This window comes from Galeopterus variegatus, unplaced genomic scaffold (genome assembly GCF_000696425.1).
Source record: "Galeopterus variegatus unplaced genomic scaffold, G_variegatus-3.0.2 Scaffold242, whole genome shotgun sequence".
In the NCBI taxonomy this organism is placed as follows: domain Eukaryota; kingdom Metazoa; phylum Chordata; class Mammalia; order Dermoptera; family Cynocephalidae; genus Galeopterus; species Galeopterus variegatus.
This window is the reverse complement of record NW_007726353.1, coordinates 239,932-261,810: the sequence shown is the minus strand read 5'-3', so window position 1 is coordinate 261,810 and position 21,879 is coordinate 239,932. Positions and strand designations below refer to the sequence as shown.

The window sequence follows — 21,879 nt, the reverse complement described above, 5'->3', positions numbered from 1 at the left end:
TTGGTTAGGTTTTTTTCGTGCCCTCTACTTTCCTAACCCCCCCCCCCCCCAATTAAAGACTCTTCTACTTGCAAGGGATGTTTTATATCATACTCTTGAAGTTGGTCTCTTTGGGGGAATTCTTTAAAGCTTGTCATTCCATACATTTGTCTGATTTGGTTCGTTCGGTTTTACCTTGTTTAACTTCTGAAACTGAGTTGCCTATGTGATTATTCATTTTAAGACTCCCCTTTGCTCTTATAGAAACCAAATGCCGGTTAGTGATTTTCAGGGATCGGGCGTTCTTATTCAGTCATGGCCTTAGTCTCAGGTTTTTCAGAATACAGTCGTTCAGTGAGTTCTATGTGCAGTATTTTACTACTCTTTAATTTGTGATGATTTAATTTAATTTATAGGATGGGATTTAATGTAATTAAATTCTTTGTGTAAAAAAAGAGGAACCTTCCTGTCTGCAGTGAACATGTGATATGTACATATATGTGATAGGTTTCTATACACACAATGTGAAGTATACATATACTGTCTTTTTATTTTAGAGCTTTGTCTGAGGCCATTACACACATTTTCTGTATCTGGTAGGAAAGGAAAAGGAAGGGAAAATGGAAAAGTTTTTTTTTTTTTCTTTAAAGTCTGCCCCATTTTATGATTATTGGCTGTCAGATTTTCAAACCCCGTTTCCAATTACAGACAGTGCTTTATGTAATGATTTTGAATAAGTAGAGGGCCTTTGTGATTCCCAGTTTTTGTGAGGATGAATTCGTTATGTCTCTTAAAAATGTATTATAGCTAAGCCTACAGAATATATTGTGTGTCATTGGGGAACCTTGCTTATTATGAAGACTATGTAGTTTTGGAAACATTTGAAAGGATTTGAGCTCATGCAAGTGTATTGAAGTATAACTGTCTTATAGAAGGTATGTAGAAATTGTTTCCCATGTCCTTGTGAACAGTGAATTATCCTCTTTTTTTAAAATTAGTCATCGTGTTAAATGATGCTATATGAAAAACTAATACTGAGTAAACCTTTTTCATTCTTAATGATCACTTAGAATTTTTTATTTTCCTTCATTTTAGAGCCTTCTTTGTTTGCTTTTATAATTGTGACCACAATCCAGATGCAGCTTTTCTGTGTTCTGTAAAGTTTGTAAGATTTGCCACCCATCTATTGTGTGTGTTTCCCCCTTTGTTTCCCCCTAATGGTAAAGCATCACTCCTATTAAGTACATTTGTCACTCATGTGAGTGGAAATTTAATACATCACTGGTTCCTCTCTTGCAAAAAGTAAGGTTGATAATTCTAGATTTCTGTTATTATGAGAATTATATACTCAAACTGCCTTAGAATCATAACTGTATCGATAGTATCTTACCTTGCAGACATACAAAGGGAGTTTGTTGGGCAGGGAGATGAGTAGGGAGGAGGGGAGAAATGAAGAAGGCACTAATGGTTGAAAAATATCGGCTTAGTAGAAAAATATAGGCCAAGTGGAGTCAAGTGGTTCAAAAATAATTTTAAGAAAAGTTGATTATTATAATTATGTAGAGGTGTGGGTCTTATAAGGTTGTATAGAAAATTCTGATCCAAACTTTGTTATTTTCCATGGAAATAAACTTTCAAGTTTAAAATGCTTATCCTTGAATGAGATTGCACATACTGAGATTCTATTCAGAACATATTGAAAATATTATCATCCATAGTAACATGAAATGTTATTATCCATTTCATAGCCTTAATGTAGAATAAGCCTAGTTATTCTAACAGCTTTTTAAAAAGGAAGCACACTTGAGTATGCTGCAACATTGCTTATGAAGTGAATGGTCTTTAATGGAAATAATGTGAATGTCAGCCTTGATTTGGGTGATAAATTAAGTTTTTGAAGCATTTAAAACTATAATTAAATCATTAGTGAAGTGGTTACAGTATTTTTTTTTTTTTTGGTCACAGTATGTTTTGTGTCTGTCTTTTCCTTACCTTCCCACCCCAGATCAAGCTATTATTATTTCCTGCCTGTATTTGTGTGATAGTGCACCTACTGTTCTTCCGTTTCTACTGTCCAATCCTTAGTAATGTTAAAGTATCATCTGAAGATTTACCTTCCAATGATAAATCTTCTATTGGCTATAAAAACCTTCCAATGGCTTCACTACCTACTAAAAAAAAGCCACTGGTTGCTTGCCCTGTCATATAAGTCCCTTTATTTTTGCTTCCAACCTCATTTTCCAGTCCATTTTCCTGGAGTCTATCCTCCTGGAGTCCATCATGAAGTCAATGGAAGCTATTTTGTATTTGCTGTACCTTGAATGTATGTTTTTTTCCTCTTCTTGGGTTGCCTTTCACTCCCAATGGTCACCTGTTGAAATCTTATATATGAAGGTACTTTAAAAAGTTCATGGAAAAATAAAATTGAAAGATAATATGAATCTTTCCATGAACTTTTTGAAGTAACTTCATATGTTTAGGACCCAGGTCAGATGCCTTCTTTACCAGAGTATATGTTCCCTGATCCCTTTTGTTAGAAATCTTCCCTCCTTCCTTTTCCCTCCCTCTTCTAGGATTTCTCAGGTGGAATTTCTTCCATTCTGTCAAAAGTAGCTACTGCATTTACTTATGTATACTTCCCCCTATGGAATTGTCTTCTTACCTGGTTATGAGCTTCTTAGCTTGCTTAGTGTCTTGCAGATAGTAGACAATTTAATCAAGATGTGTTGAATTAATAAATAACTAAGGAGTACTGTTTCTTTCTAGCCTTTGGGTGCTTTTCTACTTAAGGTCCTTGGTCACTTCATTCCTTGGCTATTGCAGTGGCCTAGGGTTATATAACTTTTCAATTAGACATTTGTTGCCTTAGGGCTCTTAACTGTAACCGTGTCAGTATTTTTTCATATTAATTTTAGACTGAACCATAAATGCAAAATCATTACCTATTATTGCTTCCAGTAGCCTCAAAAACCATTTTTCAGAGGTGTTTCCCTCTAGCCTAACTTTTCAATAACTATTATTACTGTGCATCCTGAAGGTTTGTAATAAATGCATGGATTGCTAGGTCTATTGTCACTTACCAACAATGTGGGAACTGAATCCAAATGGGGGTTTAAGTCTTAATGTTTATGTATTTCTTGACAGCAGTAGAAATACTGAACTGTATTTTTATTTTTTATTTTTTTTAAAAGATGACTGATAAGGGGATCTTAACCCTTGACTTGGTGTTGTCAGCACCACGCTCTCCCAGGTGAGCTAACTGGCCATCCCTATATAGGGATCTGAACCCGCGACCTTGGTGTTATCAGCACCATACTCTCCCAAGTGAGTGACAGTCTGGCCCTGAAATACTGAACTGTTTAGATGAAACATAAAACTTTTTATTTTAGAAATGTTAAGATTGTGGTAGAGATAATTACCTATAAGCATCTTGGTTAGACCTGCTGTGAATTTGGATATCGGGATTGTTCCATAGCAAAGCAGTTGCTGGATAGACCTCTCAAAGAGTCCTACCTTTGCCTTAGGACAGATTGGAAGATTTCCCATACATGACTGATCATACATTCATTCACAAAGCTTGTAGACAGTGACCTGTTAGCTTAGCACTTTAGTTTTGACATTGTTATTGTTTTTATTTTGGGAAATATAATAAATAATTTCTTTTTAAATTAGTGGACACAGCTCTTTTTTAAGATTGTAGACTTTTTTTGGTCTCATCAAGACAAACTTCTGAAATTATCTTTAGGGCAGCAACATTTTTTTAGTAGATAGTTAGAAAATTAAAATTTTAATTGTGTGGTAAAACAAATATAGGAAAGTCTAGAAAAGTAATTTTCAATCTTTTTGGTGTCAGTACATCTTTTAGACACTTAAAAATTATTAAGGACCTCAGAGAGCTTCTAAGTGTTATGTATTGATATTGTATTAGAATAAAATGAGAAATTTTAACTATTTCATTTAAAAATAATAAATCATTATATGTTAACCTTTTTAATGAAAACAAAATCTGTATTTTCCAAAAACAAAAAAACCCAAATTAGTGAGAAGAGTGGTATTGTTTTATGTTTTTGAAACTATCTTTAATATCTGTCTTCACAGAAGACACCTAAATTCTCATGTCTGCTCCTGCATTCAGTCTGTTGATATCACAGATCAGAGTCTCTGGAAAACTCCATAGTATAGTTGTGAGAGAACAAGACTAAAAAATGCAAATAATGTCTTAGTTTGAAAATAGTTCTGGCCTCTTGGACCCTCTGAAAAGGTCTTGGAAACTCTGGACCACACTTTGAGAACTGCTAGTCTAGATGTTACCTGGTTTGATGGCCAACCTGGTAAAGTATCTTCTGACTTCGAAGCCAGATGAAAAAGCTGTTTCACGGAAACTTTATTTGCTTATCCTGGCATACTTGGTATTTTCAACCTGGTAAAATTTAGATTAAGTAACATTTTGGTGGAGAATTGGTATGCTGGCCCATGGTTGGGGAAAATGTCTGCTGAGACCCACACTGAAAGAAATAGGTCATCTGCCACTGCGCGGTCCTTACGGTTTGGCATCCTGTTTCTGTGGTTGAATTTTTCTTTTTAACACTGAACATTTGATAGGTTCATCTTATATAAATGTTTCTCCTGTGTGTTGGAAGATATTTCTTTTTTTTTTTTTTGTCCTTTTTGAGACTAGCCGCACCGCACTCAGCCAGTGAGTGCTGTGAGCGCACCTGTCATCGCTATATAGGATCCGAACCCGCGGGAGCGCTGCTGCGCTCCCAGTGCCGCACTCTCCCGAGTGCGCTACGGGCTTGGCCCATGCAAGATATTTCTTTTATGATCTAGGTGTCAGATTTTAATATCGTAGTATAGTACAAATGTTAAATTAATATAAACAAATGGTGTAAAAAGCTGTGCCAATTTTTTTTTTTTTTTTTTACTACTTATTGGAAAAGATTAGTCATTACTTTCATTTACTATATTGTAGTTTATAGTTTATCCAACTATGCTTCATTAGAAGTAGGTGATTCTCCCATTTGATCATGCTTTTTAAATTTATTCTCATCACTGTTTTGATGCTGAATACCTTTATATTTTTCGTAGAATATAGAACAGATAGGACATGTTTGCGGTTGCCATATTTAACAGGGTAGGTAGAAAAAGAATTACAGATATGTCTGTGTGATATGACGATTTTTTATTGGTGTTAAAGGGGGAGGCAGCCTGAGTATAGTAGAAAGAACAGAGGCTTTGGAAATAGATGATACAGTTCCCAAACCAGCTTTGCTTCTTGCCCTTCCTAAGGTTATATGGCTAGCACTTAACCTCTCTGAGCTTTTGTTTTCTCTTTTGTAAAATCAAACTAATGTGTACCCTACAGAGGTGTGGGGATTAGATACATTATATCAATATTTAGTACAGTGTTTGGCACATGGTATGTACCCAATAAATTGTAGCTTATATTTAAAGCTTATTGATGGTAACGTATAATTTTCCCAAGTCTGCTTCTTTGTATATACTCTTGCAGTCAAAACCTTTGCCTCATTCTTTTCTTCATCCGTATCCGTGACCTTTAAACTGGGGTCACATTTTATCTATTTTATTTTGGAAATGTCTCATGAGTCTATGGAAGTGTGATTCTAAAAGGAAATCCATCTTTTCCTTTTAGTTTCTATTGCCTTTATCCAGTTCTTTATCACCTCACATTTGAAATGATCCGCAATGAGGGTAATAGTTGCTAACATTTGGTAAATAATTGTTATAGTCCAAGCATTATGTTAAATGCTTTTATATGTGCTATTTCTTTTAGCCACACAGCAACCTTATAAAATAGGCACTGTTGTTATCCCACTTTAAAGGCTGGAAACTGAGACTTAGATAAGTTTAGTAACTTATTAATGGCTTACAGCTAGTAAGTAGCAGAGCAGGTCTGTCTGCCTGACTCTAAAGCCCAGGCTCTTAACAAGTTACTTCCTAATTTGATGCTCTCTTTCTAATTCCTTCCTTCTCTCCCACATAAATTTATCGTGAATTCTTCAGCCAGGCTGATTCTACTGAAATGTTATTTTCATTGTATTACTCTCCTACTGAAAAATAATCAGCAATTTCCATGTCTTTTAAGAAGAGGCCATATTCTTAAACTTGGCATACACAATCTTTAGTAAAATGGCACCAACTTATATTTTTAGCTTTGTTACTAATTCTCTATTCACATTTCTCTTGTAGTCCAATTCCTTCTAGCCTAGTACCCTGAATATACCTTGCTTATTCCCATCTCCAAGCTTTTGCTTATGCTGCTTCCTATGTAGAATATGTCCATCTCACACCCATCTTCAAGTCAGGATCCTGTGCAAGTCCCCCTTTCTTCTTAAAACTTTCTCCCAAAATTCTAGTACTGCACCCCTTTATGTCTAGGGCTGTGGTCTATTATTTTGACATGGAACCATATGTTATATTATGGTATTTAATTATTTCATGAATATAATTTATATCCCCAACAAGATCAACCTTCCTGAAGTCAGGCTGTTGTATTTCTTTTGTATCTTTTTTCTCTAAATGTACAGTGCCCAAGTATTTTTTTAAATCTTAGTTCTATGGACCTAACCAGCTTCATTTTGTGACTTAAGTTTTAAAATGTCGATATTATTTATTATCAGTATGAGACTTTAAACTTATGAAGATAATTTATTATAATAATGGAATTAATGAAAAAATGCAATACTTGATGTTGTTAGCAAGATTTTATGGTTTGGAGTAAAAGTTGTTTTTGAAACTTTGAAGAATTAGAAATGAGTAGTATGTTTTTCAAAGTTTGTTAGGTTAGTTTTACATAGCATAGGAGCGCAGGGCCAAATGGAGACTTGTTACTCAATGTGTTACTGTACCAATTAACTTTAGAATGAGTAGGACTTGACTTAGGATAACAACGTAAGGTCAGCCGTCGAGCCTTATTAAAGATCAATTTTCAAATTGCTTGCCTGTATAAGGTATATTTGTTGTTCCTTGTGCGTATTTATAAGTTCATATAAAGTAAGAGGGTTAGCTCATTTTTTTTTTCCTTAAAAGAGGCAGTGGGCTAGGCCTGCCAATTCATACCATTTTGTATGTCCCATGTCAATATGAAAACTGTCCTGTGACCTGGTATTGATGAACCAACAATAAGCCAAAGTCAATACTATCGACTGTTATTCAGTCTTGGACTTCCTGTCTGATGTTCTGTTGGTGGGCCAAATTGCCTACCCTTGTCTGAGGATACAGGGCAACAAATTCAGAGCATATAGCTATGTAATCTTAAGTACTTACTATTATGGTTTATTTATTTATGTATTTGTTTGTTTATTTATTTATTGGGCAGCTGTCCAGTATGGGGATCCAAACCCTTGACCTTGGTGTAGTTTTTAATTTTTAAATTTAACACAAGATAGGGGCCGGCCCGTGGCTCACTCGGGAGAGTGTGGTGCTGATAACACCAAGGCCACAGGTTCGGATCCCATATAGGGATGGCCGGTTAGCTCACTGGGTGAGTGTGGTGCTGACAACACCAAGTCAAGGGTTAAGATCCCCTTACCGGTCATCTTTAAAAAAATAAATAAATAAAATAAATAAATTTAACACAAGATAAATTCAATCATGAATCAAAATTTAAAATTTTAATATAAATTATTTTGATAAAGGCTCTATTGAAAGCAATTGTTTGTGCTAGAAATATATTGTTTTATAGTCTGTTCTAACCCATGTATTAGGCTTTTTAACTTTCAGTTCTACAACAAGGTTACTCAGTGTGGTATAATTCATGTTGAACTTTAATAAGGGTTTATAGAATTAACCAAAACTTTTTTTCTGATATTAGTTCTGGGATATGTTTCATAAAAAAAGTATTTAGTTGGTATGTTTTCAGCTGTAAGCAACAAAACCTAATTCAAAATGGTTTAAAAGGGCCGGGCTGGTGGCGCACTGGAGAGTGCGCCGCTTGGGAGCGCGGTGGCGCTCCCGCTGAGGGTTCAGATCCCATGTGGAGACTGGTTCCGCTCACTGGCTGAGCGCGGTGCGGGCGCGACACCAAGGGTTGCGATCCCGTTGCCGGTCCCTGGTGCGGGTGCGACACCGAGGGTTGCGATCCCGTTACCGGTCAGTAAAAAAGACAAAAAGGGAAAAAAAAATAGCTATTTGATAATAGTAATTGTACTTTTAAGAATCATTCTTAGGGGCTGACCCAGTGGCGCACTGCTACAGTGTGCCGCTTGGGAGCGCGGTGGTGCTCCCACCGAGGGTTCGGATCCCACATACAGACCGGTTCCCGCTCACTGGCTGAGCGAGGTGCGGGCGCAACACCGAGGATTGCGATCCCGTTGCTGGTCCCGGTCCAAAAAAATGGTTTAAAAAATAAGAAATTTTTTCTTTTCATATAATAGTCTTAGGAGTTGATTTCAGCAGTTCAACAATGTCAATAAAAACCTGTGTTTTGCTCAATTGTATACTGCTTAATTCTGCCATCCTTGGGATTGGCTTCATCCTCAGGTTAGCAGCAAAATGGTTGCAGTGATGCCAGGCACAACAACTTCTAAAAGAAGGAAGATGTCTTCTCCTGTGCCTCTGTTTTTAAGAGACGAAATTTTCTCCAAAAACCTCTAGCAGACTTCTTTCCTATCTTTTTAGCTGGAATTGGATTTTGTGCTGGTTCCTGAACCAGTCACTGATGATTACTGTTAGACTAATCATGTCCCTGAATCTAAAATGGTGTTTGCTTACCCTGAAGCATACAGGGATATTTCAAAAAGTTTGTGGAAAAGTTGAATTAAAAGATAATACTAATCTTTCCATGAACTTTTTGAAAATCCCTTGTATGGTTCTTTCTAGGAGGGATTTTGTTAGGAAGGAAGGGAGAGGGAAAGGATGCTAACTAAGTAGCAATCAACAGTGGCCACTCAGGAAAGTAATTTGGTAAACCATAGCTCTTTTCAAAATTTTTGTCTTTGTAAATAAAAAGTATTAGCAAGTTAATATTTTTTACTTTTTCAAAACTAAAATCTAGCTGTAGGAAATCCATTTTCATTTTCTAAGTTGGAATTCACATGGTCACATAGTATTAAGAGTTAAATATAAGACAGGCCTCTGTTTTTCTTGGTAGTTGTTTATTAGAAGATGAGGAAGATAACTTCTCTGGTTGACAGTTTCCTCATTTGAAGAATGTAGGCATTGGAATAGAATATATTAATATAGCAAGTAAATGAATGTGAGAGAGCTTTTGTAAAACTATAAATTTCAAAGCCTAAAGTTCAGTAAATTAGGTAAACTGTGACCTGTGGAATGATTTATGATTTGAATGCTAGCCTTAAAATTAGGTACTACTTTAAAATAACCTGTAGATTATGCCTTTCAATTAAAACATATGATGCACCTAAGTATTGATTTTTCTAGTATGTTGGAAATGTAGAGAGGGGGCTCTGGAGTCAGACTATTTAGAGAGGGGGTGCTCTGGAATCAGACTGCCTGGGTTCAGATTGTACCTCTGCCACTTCGTTGCTTGTGTCCTTGGGAAATTTACATATCTTTTCTGTGTTGTGGTTTTCTCAACTAAAAAATGGGGGTGATAAAAATGGCTATTCAGCAGGGTTGTTGTGAGGATTTAGTAAATTAATAACTATAAAGCATTTAGCATGTCACATATTAAACACCCATAAATCTTTTTGTGTACTAATTTTTTATTTTTATTTTTATTATTATTATTATTTTTTCCTTTTTGTCTTTTTTCATGTCTGGCAACGGATCGCAACCCTCAGTGTTGCGCCCGGACCGGACCGGGACCGGCAACAGGATTGCAACCCTCGGTGTCACGCCTGCACCTCGCTCAGCCAGTGAGCGGGAACCGGTCTGTATGTGGGATCCGAACCCTCGGCGGGAGCGCCGCTGCGCTCCCAAGTGGCGCACTGTAGCAGTGCGCCACCAGGCCGGCCCAAGGCTTCTGATAATTTGAATAATTCATTGCAACCAACTCAGATTTCCACAGATGAAAGCTATTAATGGCGTATGCCAGTTATCAATGTATTGTTCCTTAAAAACAAATCCATTCTTTATTTCCCTGCTTTGTGATACTGGAGCCAGACCCTGTAAACATTTTTTTTTTTTTCCAGCTGGAATGATATTGTCAACCAAAGTAAACTAACCACCTGGTCGAGATTTAAAACAAGAGGGTTTATTTGAGAACTCTTTAGGACTCCAGCCCAGAAGAAACGATTTCAGGAAGGCTTGAAAATGTCTTCCCCCCACCACATTTGCAGGTCATGTGTATAGCCAAGAAAAGGAAGTTACATACAGAAATAACCTGATTGGCTGCAGTTGGCATTTGCTTTATATGGTCATTCTTTGGCAGCATGCAGCCTCTGATTGACTAGAGGTTCAGGTGCTATGATTGGCTGAGACTTAGCTACTTACTACTAGAATGTATTTCCAAGTTAGGTTACAATCTGTTAACCCATCGAGTTGGATTACATTTAAGCACTGCGTAGACCAGAGAAACCTTTAGGTCAAACTCAAAATAGGTGTGGAGGCAATTTTAGGCCAAACTTGTTTCAGCGTGTCGTCCCCAACCCTTTAAGATCTGCCTAAAGCTCAAGCTGAGATGACCTCTAGGCTCCATTTTAGGTGCCCTTACCAGACCTATTTCCTTTGTCAGTGAAACTAAAATTGTCAGTAGATGATGCTGGAGGGACACTACAGAGGAAGGGGCTTCTCTTTCTGATCCCAATGTGCTCCTCTTTTCTTGCTGCTGCAGTGCTGGTCACTATGCAGGGCACCCAGTGGTGTTTACCCCCAATGAATTTCACTGACACCCCAGAGTTCTGTCATTACCTAGATGACTTTCTAGGCAGTGAGCCAACCGGCCATCCCTATAGGGGATCCGAACCCATGGCCTTGGCATTATCAGAACCACACTCACCCGAGTGAGCCACGGGCCGGCCCAGAAATTTAACTTTTTAAATAACGCCAAAACTACGTATATATATCTTTGATGTAATTCTCTTTTTTGAAGTGTTATGATTCTGATTTCTGACATCTGGTTGCCAAGCAGCAGTATATTTGGCCTTAGTTATTTGATGAAGTCTTACTCATGAGTTACTTTTATAAACATTACTGTATAAATCTATATTGTACTATACTATTGTACTATACTTTTGAAAGTGACTTTTACAAAGTCACTTTCAAAAGTGACTTCGAAAAGGAAATTTTCCTGAAGTTCTTAATTTCTTTGGGCTATGAAGAGGAATAGAAATTAAAGAGAAAGAAGCCATGTCATATATGTTTCATTTTAACTTATGTGCTGAAATTGTTGGTATCTTAGAATAATTAATATAGATTTACATTTTTTCTTATTAGTGTAATGCTTAAGTGCTTGAATATAGATATTGGTATATAATGGAGGAAGTATCTGTTACTCAGCATTTTAAGAGCTCTAGACTCAGGTAGCTTGGGTTTCCAATCCTAGCCCTATCTATTTCTAGTTTGTGAACCTGGATAGTTTCCCAATCTGTATAGCAGGGAAAAGAATATTAATCTCATTGTGTGGTTATTGTGAGATTTATATGAAATAGGGTATGTAAGACACTTAGGGCAGATATCTATTATTGTTGTTATTATTTTCATTATTATTAAGCTGGGTTGCTTTGTGGCCCATCTCCACAGTGGCTCATTCAGAGAAAGAACCAGCCTGACATTCAACTTAGATCAAAAAGTAATTTAAATCTTTATTCCATCCTCTCAAAAAATGTAAAAAATGCAAAAGGGGATTACATTCATAACATACTACAGTACTACTTATAATCCTATCTCTTCATCTTTGTTTTGGCGGTTTGGCTTGTATGGGGATCTGAACCCTTGACCATAGTGTTATAACACTGCACTCTAACCAGCTAAGTAAATTCTTTATCTTTGATCAGTGTCTTTGCATGATTAATCTCAAACTTGCTTCTCTCTCCTAAAATTTGCCAGACTCTCTCATCACAAGTCAAGCACTCATTCTTTTTGCTTCTTTTCTCCCCTTCTCAAACCTATTAGTTTCTCTCCCAGGAGTACCTGTCTCCCATTAAAGTTGCTCCCTTGCCCATTTCATTGCTCTGATCTATATATTAAGGGCCAGAAACCGAGGGAGCAAAGAAGCTATAAATACTCATGAAGCAACATTTTTGTTTCTGTCACGCTTAGCTGCAGTAAAGGATAGAACATGTTTTGGCTTTTAGAAAGAAGTTTATTTAGTTTTAAAAGGATAATCAGGTGGTTCAGACCTGTTGGAGGACATTAATTCAGGACTTGGGGTTAGTCTTTCTCTGAATAATCATGAACTATTAGAGCAGTTATCACATCTGTCTGACTGGGACTGACTCTTTGATTCCTAGGGCTTAGCCATGGGAATTTAGAGTTGCCAGATAAAATTTATGCAGTATCTCCCATGTAATATTTGGGACATACTTACACTAAAAAATTACTTATTGCTTATTGGAAATTAAAATTTAACTGGGTGTTCTGTATTTTTATTTGCTAATTCTGGCAACCCTAATTTAGAGAGAGGTTGTTGACTAGATAGTATTTTCTACTACATTCTCTCTGTGGTGTTTAGAAATAGATGTATAACTTGATGTAGTAGATATCAGGATACTTTCAGTTTCAATAACAGAAAATCCAACTCAAATTGGTTAAAATAAATAGAATTTACAGGCTTATGTAATTGAAAAGACCAAAGTGAGTGAGGGCTCCTGGCACAGTTTGATCAAGACTATCAGGCTTTGGCCATGTTTTTCTGTAATTCTCTTGGCTATATCCTGTATCAGCTTTTTCCTCAGACTGGCTTCCCTGTAGTACCAGATGGCTGCTTTAGGCTCCTGGGACTGCATGTTTTCTTATTCCTGAGAAAGAAGGAGGATGCTTCCTACAAATATAACACAAAAATCCTCAGCTTTGCACTAATTGGACCATCCCTGTGTTCCAAAAGATCACTTTCTTAAAATCTGAATAGCTTTCTCTATCTCAACCAGTGGCTCTTAAACTTGAGTGTGCATCAGAACTACCTGGAGGGCTTGTTAAAACATAGATAGCTAGGCCCTATCCCCAAAGTTTCTGATTCAATAGGTCTGGGTTTGGGTTTGAAGAATTTATATTTGTAACAAGTTTCTAAATGTTATTGATTTTGGTGGTCACAAACTACACTTTAAGAACCACTGCTGTGTCAAATCAGGATCTACTTCTGGAGCTGGGGAAAGGGTCATTCCCACCTAAATCCTTACCAGCGTGGGGAGGAAACAAGATGTGTTTTGAGGGGAGAACGACAATGTTCACTAAAGAAAGGACTCCTGTTTTTTTGCCCATCTAGCTTCCCTTCCCTCTAATTTAGGTAAACAGTTTCCTGATTTTTCTGTTGGAACCACTTCTCTATTTACAGTAGATGTGGCTTGGGTGGAGTTGACCTAACCCATTGGTTTAAGGGTGGGCACATGATCCAGACATGGTCAATAAGAGCACTTGCTGGTCACAGTGATTAGCCAAGGAGTAAATAGGTCGGTGATCTTTGTAGTACAGTCAGTGTACGTTACTATACATTACTATTTACTGTCCTGGTTAGTGATATGAAGATGACATAATCCCTGTCCTCAAGGAGCTCAGACTATAATTAAGGAAGACCCACATGTAAACAAATGCATGCAATACTTCTAACTCCTTGCCTTTCTCCTGGCTGTCACCTAATTTACATTTCTGTTATATACTGTGTTACCTCTTTTATAATCCTTAACCACATTTATTATTAGTTGTTTAGCCTCTTTAATCCTCATTAGATTGTAAATTCCATCAGGATAAGGACTGAGTCCATAATTAATTGCTGGATCTCTAATACCTAGCCCTGTCTCTGGCACCTAGAAAGTACTCAGTAAATATTGGTTGAATGAATGTTTAAAGTATAGTAATAGAAGAACATATGAACAGAAGAGGGAATGATTGGTTTACTGGTGGGGTAGTGGAGAGGTAACAGCCTGGGTAAACGCATAGAGTTATCACAGTGTGTGATGTGGGAAGAGGTGTTAGATGAGTCTGGACAAGTAGGTGAGGCCTTTCAATACAACATTTAGGGACTGGATTTTGTCCTGCAGGCAGTTGGGGAGCCACTGGTTGATTGGTTTTAAGCAGGAAAGAGAATATGTTGGCTACAAAGTAAAAAATAGATTGGAGGAGAGTAAGATTACAGAAGGGAAACTGGTTAGGAGGCTATATTAGTACATACGAAAGATGTTATGAAAGCCTAAGGTATGGTAGTAGCAGTGAGAATGAATACGGAAATTGTTTAAAAAATGGACTTGATGGGACTTAGAGACTATCCTGAGGAAAATGAAGGAATCCAGAATGACTTTCAGTTTTCTTGCTTGGAATATGGTGGTATTATAAACCAAGAGAGGTAATTTAAGGAGGAAGGACTGGTTTGAATCATATGGCCTTTTAAGTAAAAATGAGGTGAGGTGAAATGGCCCAGTTTTTTTCCTTTTGTTGGGGTTCTTTTTCTTTAAAAATTCAATTGTACATATTTGTGGGATACAATGTGTTGTTTGAATATATGCATATATTGTACAGTGATTCACTTAGGGTAGATAGCATACCCATCACTTGAATGTTTATCTTTTTTTGTGGTGATTATTGTCAAGATCCTCTTTTCTTTTTTTTTTTCCTTTTTTTGTCTTTTTTTCGTGTCCGGCAATGGATCGCAACCCTCAGTGTCGCGCCCGTACTGGACCGGGACCGGCAACGGGATGGCAACCCTCGGTGTTGCGCCCGCACCTCGCTCAGCCAGTGAGCGGGAACCGGTCTGTAGGTGGGATCCGAACCCTCGATGGGAGCACCGCACTGTAGCAGTGCGCCACCGGGCTGGCCCTCAAGATCCTCTTTTCTATCTATTTAGAAATATACAATATAATATTATTAGTTCTAGTCAGCCTAGAACACCAGAATTTACTTTTCCTATCTACTTGTAACTTTGTACCTGTTAATCCATCTCTTCTCTGCCCCCACCCCTTCCTGACTTCTGGTTGCCATTGTTCTACTCTCTACTTCTAAGAGGACCACTTTTTTTTTTCTTTCAATTCCACATATGAGTAAGATAATGTAGCATTTATCTTTCTGTGCCTGGCTTACTTCACTTAACATGGTTGTTTCCAGTTCCTTCCATGTTGCTGCAAATGACAGGATTTCTTTCTTTTCTTCTTTTTTTTTTTTTTTTTTTAGTATCTGAATTGTATTCCATTGTATATGTGCACCACAGTTTTTTGTTCGTTTGTTTTTGGCAGCTGGCCGGTACAGGGATTCAAACCCTTGACCATGGCGTTATAACACCACACTCGAACCAGCTGAACCAGCTGGCCATCCCGTATACCACAGTTTTTTTATCCATTCATCTGTTGATGGGCATTTAGGTTGATTCCATCTCTTGGCTATTGTGAATATTGTTGGTGTGAACATGAGAGTGCTGTGTCTCTCCAGTAGGTTGATTTCATTTCCTTTGGGTATATACCCAGTAGTGGGATTGCTGGGTCATAAGGCAGTTCTACTTTTTTAGTTTTTTGGAGAACCTCCACACTATTTTCCATCGTGGTTATATTCATTTACATTCTAATGGTTTTTTTTTCCTCTTAGGCTTTACTTGGGGAGGAGAGGAGACCGATCTCTACTGCTTCTAGGTTTGGGACCTAGAATAGATGGCAGTAAATTAGTTACTAGGAAGTTCCTGGGGGTTGGGGGAGAGATTACAGTTGGAACTGAATGCTTCCAGGGTATTAGTTGCTGAGGTCATTTTTAATTTTCAGATGTTTAAGCTACCTCATCCCTTTTGAAAGCAAGTGAGCATTAACTATAAGTAAATTAACTCTTAAAATTCAAGAGTTAGATTCAGTCCTGGTGGAAATGTGAATTGCTGCAGCCGTTTTAGACAGTTTGATAATTATCTAGTAAAGTTGCTCTTATGGAAATCTATTCTGTAGAAATAAAAGTATCAGACAGATAAAGGAATATGTATGGGATATTTTTGTGAAAAAAAAATTTTTTTTTTTGTCTTTTTCGTGACCGGTAAGGGGATCGCAACCCTTGGCTTGGTTTCGCCCACACCGCGCTCAGCCAGTGAGCGCACTGGCCAATCCCATATAGGATCCGAACCCGTGGCGGGAGCGTCGCTGCACTCCCAGCGCCGCACTCTCCCAAGTGCACCACGGGGCTGGCCCTTGTGAAATTGTTTTTAATGGCAAATATTAGAAACAGCTTGAATGTCCATCAAGAATAGGCATGGATATATAAAGTTGTAATGTAACTATATTGTAGAATATTTTGTAACTCAAAGATAATGTACTGAATCTGTATGTATTGACCTGGCGGGATGTCTGTGATAAATTTGAATAAGACAAACAAGTTATAAAGAAATTTGTGTAATAAAATCCCATTTTTTACCATCAACTATGTTTCAATTAAAAAAATTTTTTTAAATCCCATTTTTAATTAAAAAAAAACCAAACAAAAACTATGTTTCATATCCTTGTTCCAATTATGTAAACATGGGGAAAGGTGTAAAGGTACGTTTTATTCCAGGTACTATTTCAGTGAAATAGAGTAATGAAAAAACAAAGTCCTTGTGTTATGTGGGACAAGATATGACAATAAACAAATTAAGAAAATAAATAATAGGTGGAGGTAAGTATTATAGAGAAAACAACTACTGGGATGAAAACAACTATGGGGATGGAGGGCAGAGAAGGAACTGCCATTTTATTTTGGGTAGTGAGAGAAAGGCCTTGCTGATATGTTGATTTAACTTTCTTATTGTGAAAAATGATACATACTAAAAAGTGTATAAAAGTGTATAAATGTTCAGTTTACTGATTTTATATAAAGTAAGCAACCATTTAACCACCACCCAGATAAAGATGTTGAAGATAGGTAGCTTTTCAGAAGCCCAAAGCATGCCTCTTTCCAGTTATATCCCCTTCTTCTCTTCAGAGGTAATCATTGACTTGACTTTTTATGGTAATTATTTTCTTGTTTTTCTTTATAGTTGCATACCTAAATGATGTATATTTTTTGATCTGTTTTTGAGTTTGATACATGGAATTATATAGTATGTGTTCTCTTGTGTTTTTCATTCAGCATTATGTTACCTGTCTTTTATACTATTTTCATTCAGCTATAGTTTCTCCTTTTTTGCTACTGAGTGGTATTTCATTGCATATCACGATTTATTTCTACTGTTGATAGATATTTGGGTAGTTTCAATTTTTGGCTATTATGGACAATGCTGCTGTAAGCATTTTTGTACGTACCTTGAACAGCAATTACAAAGACCCTAAGGCAGGAGTATTTTTGAAATGTTGCAGGAGGAGCAAAGAATGCTGGACATGTTGGACAGGGGAGGGGTAAGAGGGTCTCAGAAAAAAAATGAAGCAGAGAAAGAAAACAAACAAAAAAAAAAAAAGAAAAGAAAACGAAGCAAAATGAAAAGAAACTCAAGGAGTGTTACTAGCAAAAGTGTAGATTATAAAATTCAATTCTTGATATTACTGCAAATATGTAAAAATATAATTTGTTGAAGGAAAAGAACTAGAAAGTAATAAAATAAATGAGAGCATTGATTTGATGATGGGATTGTGGAGAATTTTGTCCTAGATTTGCTATTACATATTTAAAACAATGTTAAAAATACATTTGAAAAGAGAAAAGAGGGACTCTGTATTAGTTTCCTATTGCTGTTGTAACCAGTTACCATAAATTTAGTGACTTTTAAAACAACACATTTATTATTTTACAGATTTGGAGGTCAGAAATCCTAAAATCAAGATGTTGGCAAAGGGCCGGCCCGGTGGCGCACTGGATAGTACGCCGCTTGGGAAGCGCGGCGGCGCTCCCGTCCGAGGGTTCGGGTCCCACATACAGACCAGTTCCCGCTCACTGGCTGAGCGAGGCGCGGGAGCAACACCGAGGGTTGCAATCCCGTTGCCGGTCCCCGGTCCGGTATGGGGGCAACACTGAGGGTTGCGATCCATTGCCGGACACGGAAAAAAGACAAAAAAAAAAAAAAAGATGTTGGCAAGGCTACATTCCTTCTGGAGGCTCTAGGGAAGAATCCATTTACTTCCCTTTTCCAGATTCTAAAAGCTGCCTGCATTCCTTGGCTTCTGGCCCCTTACTCCATTTCAAAGCTAGTAGTGTTGCTTCTTCACATCTCTCTCTCTAACCTCTGCTTCCCTCATCACTTCTTCTCTGATTCTGACATTCCTGCATCTCTCTTAAAAGGATCCTTGTAATTAATCACAGCTGCAAAGTTTCTTTTGCTATGTAACATATTCACAGGTTCCAGCGATTGGGATGTGGACATCTTTGCAGAGCAGTTATTCTGTCTATGCATTATTCTGTCTCTAAATTTGAGAATCAAATTTTCACCTACCCTGTTTCTTAGGACTGGATGAAGTGAGGAATTGGAATATAAGTAAAAGATAGAAGGCCCTTACTAGCACAGAGTGTGCTTGGTGAATGTCTTGTCTTATTTTTGAATATTCTACAATATCTGCCATAAAGGGCTAGGTTAGTGTTGACCTTACACATGATGTGAGGGGTGTCTGAAAGACCATTGGAAACTTTTCAGTCATCCCTTTGTGTACTTGCTGTCTTCAGAGGAAAGAACATTGTATTTTGTTAGAAGACAGGTTTGAATTTGGTCTTCTTACCAACTGTGTGACATTGAACAATTCTCGTCTATAAAATGGGGGTACTAATACTTTATTCACAAGGATTTTTATAAGAATTATAAAATATAACATATATACACATATATGTGTGCATATATATTCGTATGTACATATGACATAATATTTAGCTTAGTATCTGGCATATAACAGGTATTTTACACAACTTTCTTGAAGATCAGTGTTTTTGTGATACAGTGTTAGGGAAATGTTAGAGAGGTTAAAGTGAGGGGCTTGTGTTAGAAATTTTGCTATGGACAGTTGCACATCTCATTGCTAGAGGATACCTGATTCTAGTGTATGTTTGGCCCTAAGATCAAGATGGGTCAAATCTTGGGACAAAAGAAGCAATGGGTTATATTTGTAGCAAGTGTGGCTGATCATTATTCTTTTTCTATGGCTCATTTTAATTTTTTCTACAGGAAAATAAAAAATTTTTTTTTCTGTCTCCAGGCTGACCTTTTTTCCCTCTTCTACCTTCAGTGAAATTCCACTGCTGTTCTTTCAGCATAATTATTCTTGGTTCTTTACTTCCTCTCCATGATAAGCCTAAATGCTGATCATCTCATGCAGTAATTCAACAAATATTTATTGAATGGCTTCTATCTGTGAGACACTCAGCACTGTAGATACAAAGATAAATAAGAAAATTTGTACCCTCAAGGAACTCACAGTCTTAGTACAAAGACAGGAGTAAACAGGTAAACTATAATTAATAAGCTTTATATTAGAAGGTTGAGAAAAACTCTGGAATCAAAGAAGAGGGAGTGCTTAACAAGGCCTGAGGATACGAAGGAAAAAGATCATGAATGACCTGAGTCTTAAAGAAAAGTTGCTGGAAAAGGGAGTGTGGTGAGAGAGAGAGGGTGGAAATGGGCATTCAATGAGGTACAGGGAAGTATATGTACAAAAGCATGAGAGAGTGTTGTGCGTTTGGATGAGCTGAGGCTATTACGGTGTGTCTAGGGTGGAAGGTGCATGTGGAAAAGTAATAGGAAAATTAGCTTGGAAGAGTAAGCAGAGACCAGACCATGTAGGGTCTTATGTGCCACGCTGGAGTTTGGACTTTATCCCATATGTCATGGGGAATTCTTCAAACAGTATGCTAAACCAGTATGATTAGATTTGAGGCTCAAAAGAAGCAGAGAAGGTAGGAAAAGAGAACCCAGAGACTGGTCTCTGGGACGACCAGGGAGAGATTTTCAAGAAGGAAAAAATGGCTGACAATGTAAAACCTAAAGTGATTATGTGATAAAATGATAGAAAAGCTTCTATTGGACTTTGCTATTAGGAGGATCTTAACAAATACAAGTATTTAGTGATTGTGGTAGAAGCCAAATTACAATAGATTGAAGAGTACAAAGGTACTTCAAAAAGTTCATGGAAAGATTAGTATTATCTTTTAATTCTGTTTTTTCACAAACTTTTTGAGGTACCCTTGTAAATGAGAGGCAAGAAAATAGAGACTACTAAAATAGACTACTCTTAGAAAACCTGCTGTGAAGCAAAAGTGAGAGATAGCTAGAGAGAGAAGTAGATCTGAGAATCAGAATTTTGTTAATATAGAAGAGTTGAACATGTGTTACGTTTTGGTGGAGTTTATAAAGTTAGAGATGAGATTGAATATGTGGGGCTGTGTGATTTGATGGAACAGGAAGGTGATGCATTTGGAAGTGAGAAGAGATTATTAGCTAAGGGAAGGAGGAGATAAACCTTTGTCTAACACTTAGGAAGAACGTGGGTTTGAAGAAGAATGGGGGTTGGAAAATTGCTGAGATCAGATTTTCTTTTCTGGTAAAGGGCAATTGTGAGAGAAGACATCTGTGTAGAGTGTTGGGCTTGAGATTTAGAGTAGCCACTGAACACTGTGGGATGGAAAAGTTTACTATTCACAGGCATATGGATGAATTGCTAACTGGATAGTAATCTCAGTTAAAATTAGAGATTGTAACTTGTAGTGGCATGAATTCCCAACCTGTTGTGATTTTCTTCAGCAGAACTCAGCAGTCGGGATGTGGAAACAGAAGCAGCAAGTAGTTGGATTGATTCTCCGTGGCTGAGAGATTGACTGTGCTGGTGTGGCAAAAGAACAAGGGGCTGGGTAAATGTTGGCAGGAGATTGGTCAATGTCCAATATTGAGGGAATAGTTAAGTAAATTATGATACATTCATATAAAAAACCATTTTGCAGCTATTAACATTATGCTTTAAAGAGTTTATAAAAGTGCTTATTTTATAATGTTAAGGTAGTAAAAGTGCTACGTATTGTCCAAAGGTTTAGTAATGATCAACTGTAATATTCTAGGGATTGTTTTAGACATGATGGTGGAGAGATACTCTCAAAACCAAAGTATTGGTCACACCTATTCACACATGGACAATCATTTGACAGGGATTATTAGCTCCACTTTATACGTGAAGAAAATGAGATTTAGTATGGATGACTTGTTCAGGGTCACAAATTTGGTTAATGGCAGAGAGAGAACTATTATAATGTTTATTAAATAGTTACTATATTTAATTATTTTATCTGTGCAGTCTTAATATTTTCCCATGTTGTTCTAATTTTTGTTTTTCAGTTAAAAAAACAGACACAGAGGGGCATAATAATGTAAGCAATAGAAAACTAAATATCAAGAGTGATACCAACAAGTGCTATAGAAGTTCAAGAGAAAGGGTTGTTATAGGTTAACGTAGAAGAAAGACTTTGGAGATAATGATATTTGAACTTGGACTATGAAGGATAGGTACGATAATCTTTTTAGTCTCTTTGATTTATTCTTTCCATATTAAAAAAAGAAAGGTTCTCTGTAGTAGTCTGGTATCTCATGTTTCTGGAGCCTTTTGCTTAGATAAGAAAAAACTAATATTCTTGCTTATTTTTTAATTAAAAGATCAAGGCTATCTGTGGATGTCATAAAGGGATCCAACGTAATTTGCTCATCTCTGGTGTTTCATTTAAGACTGCTTTGGAAGGAATGGAAAAAACAATGGCTTATAACCAACTTTGCAAGTTGAGTCATGAACTCCTTGGTAGGCCTTCTAGAATAGGTTTCAAGTATAAGTGTCAATCAGTCTATCTATCCATCCATCCATCCATCCATCCATTTTCTAACGTTCTTTTCCCCCTCAGACAATCATTTATATTTATTATTTTTACTAT

General features: G+C 37.0%; 1 protein-coding gene across 1 annotated transcript in view; it reads left to right on the top strand.

The window, feature by feature from the left end:
* The window catches only part of PIK3R3 (phosphoinositide-3-kinase, regulatory subunit 3 (gamma)), a 96,187-nt gene that overhangs the window by 1,010 nt on the left and 73,298 nt on the right, over positions 1-21,879 (top strand). The window lies entirely within an intron of this gene.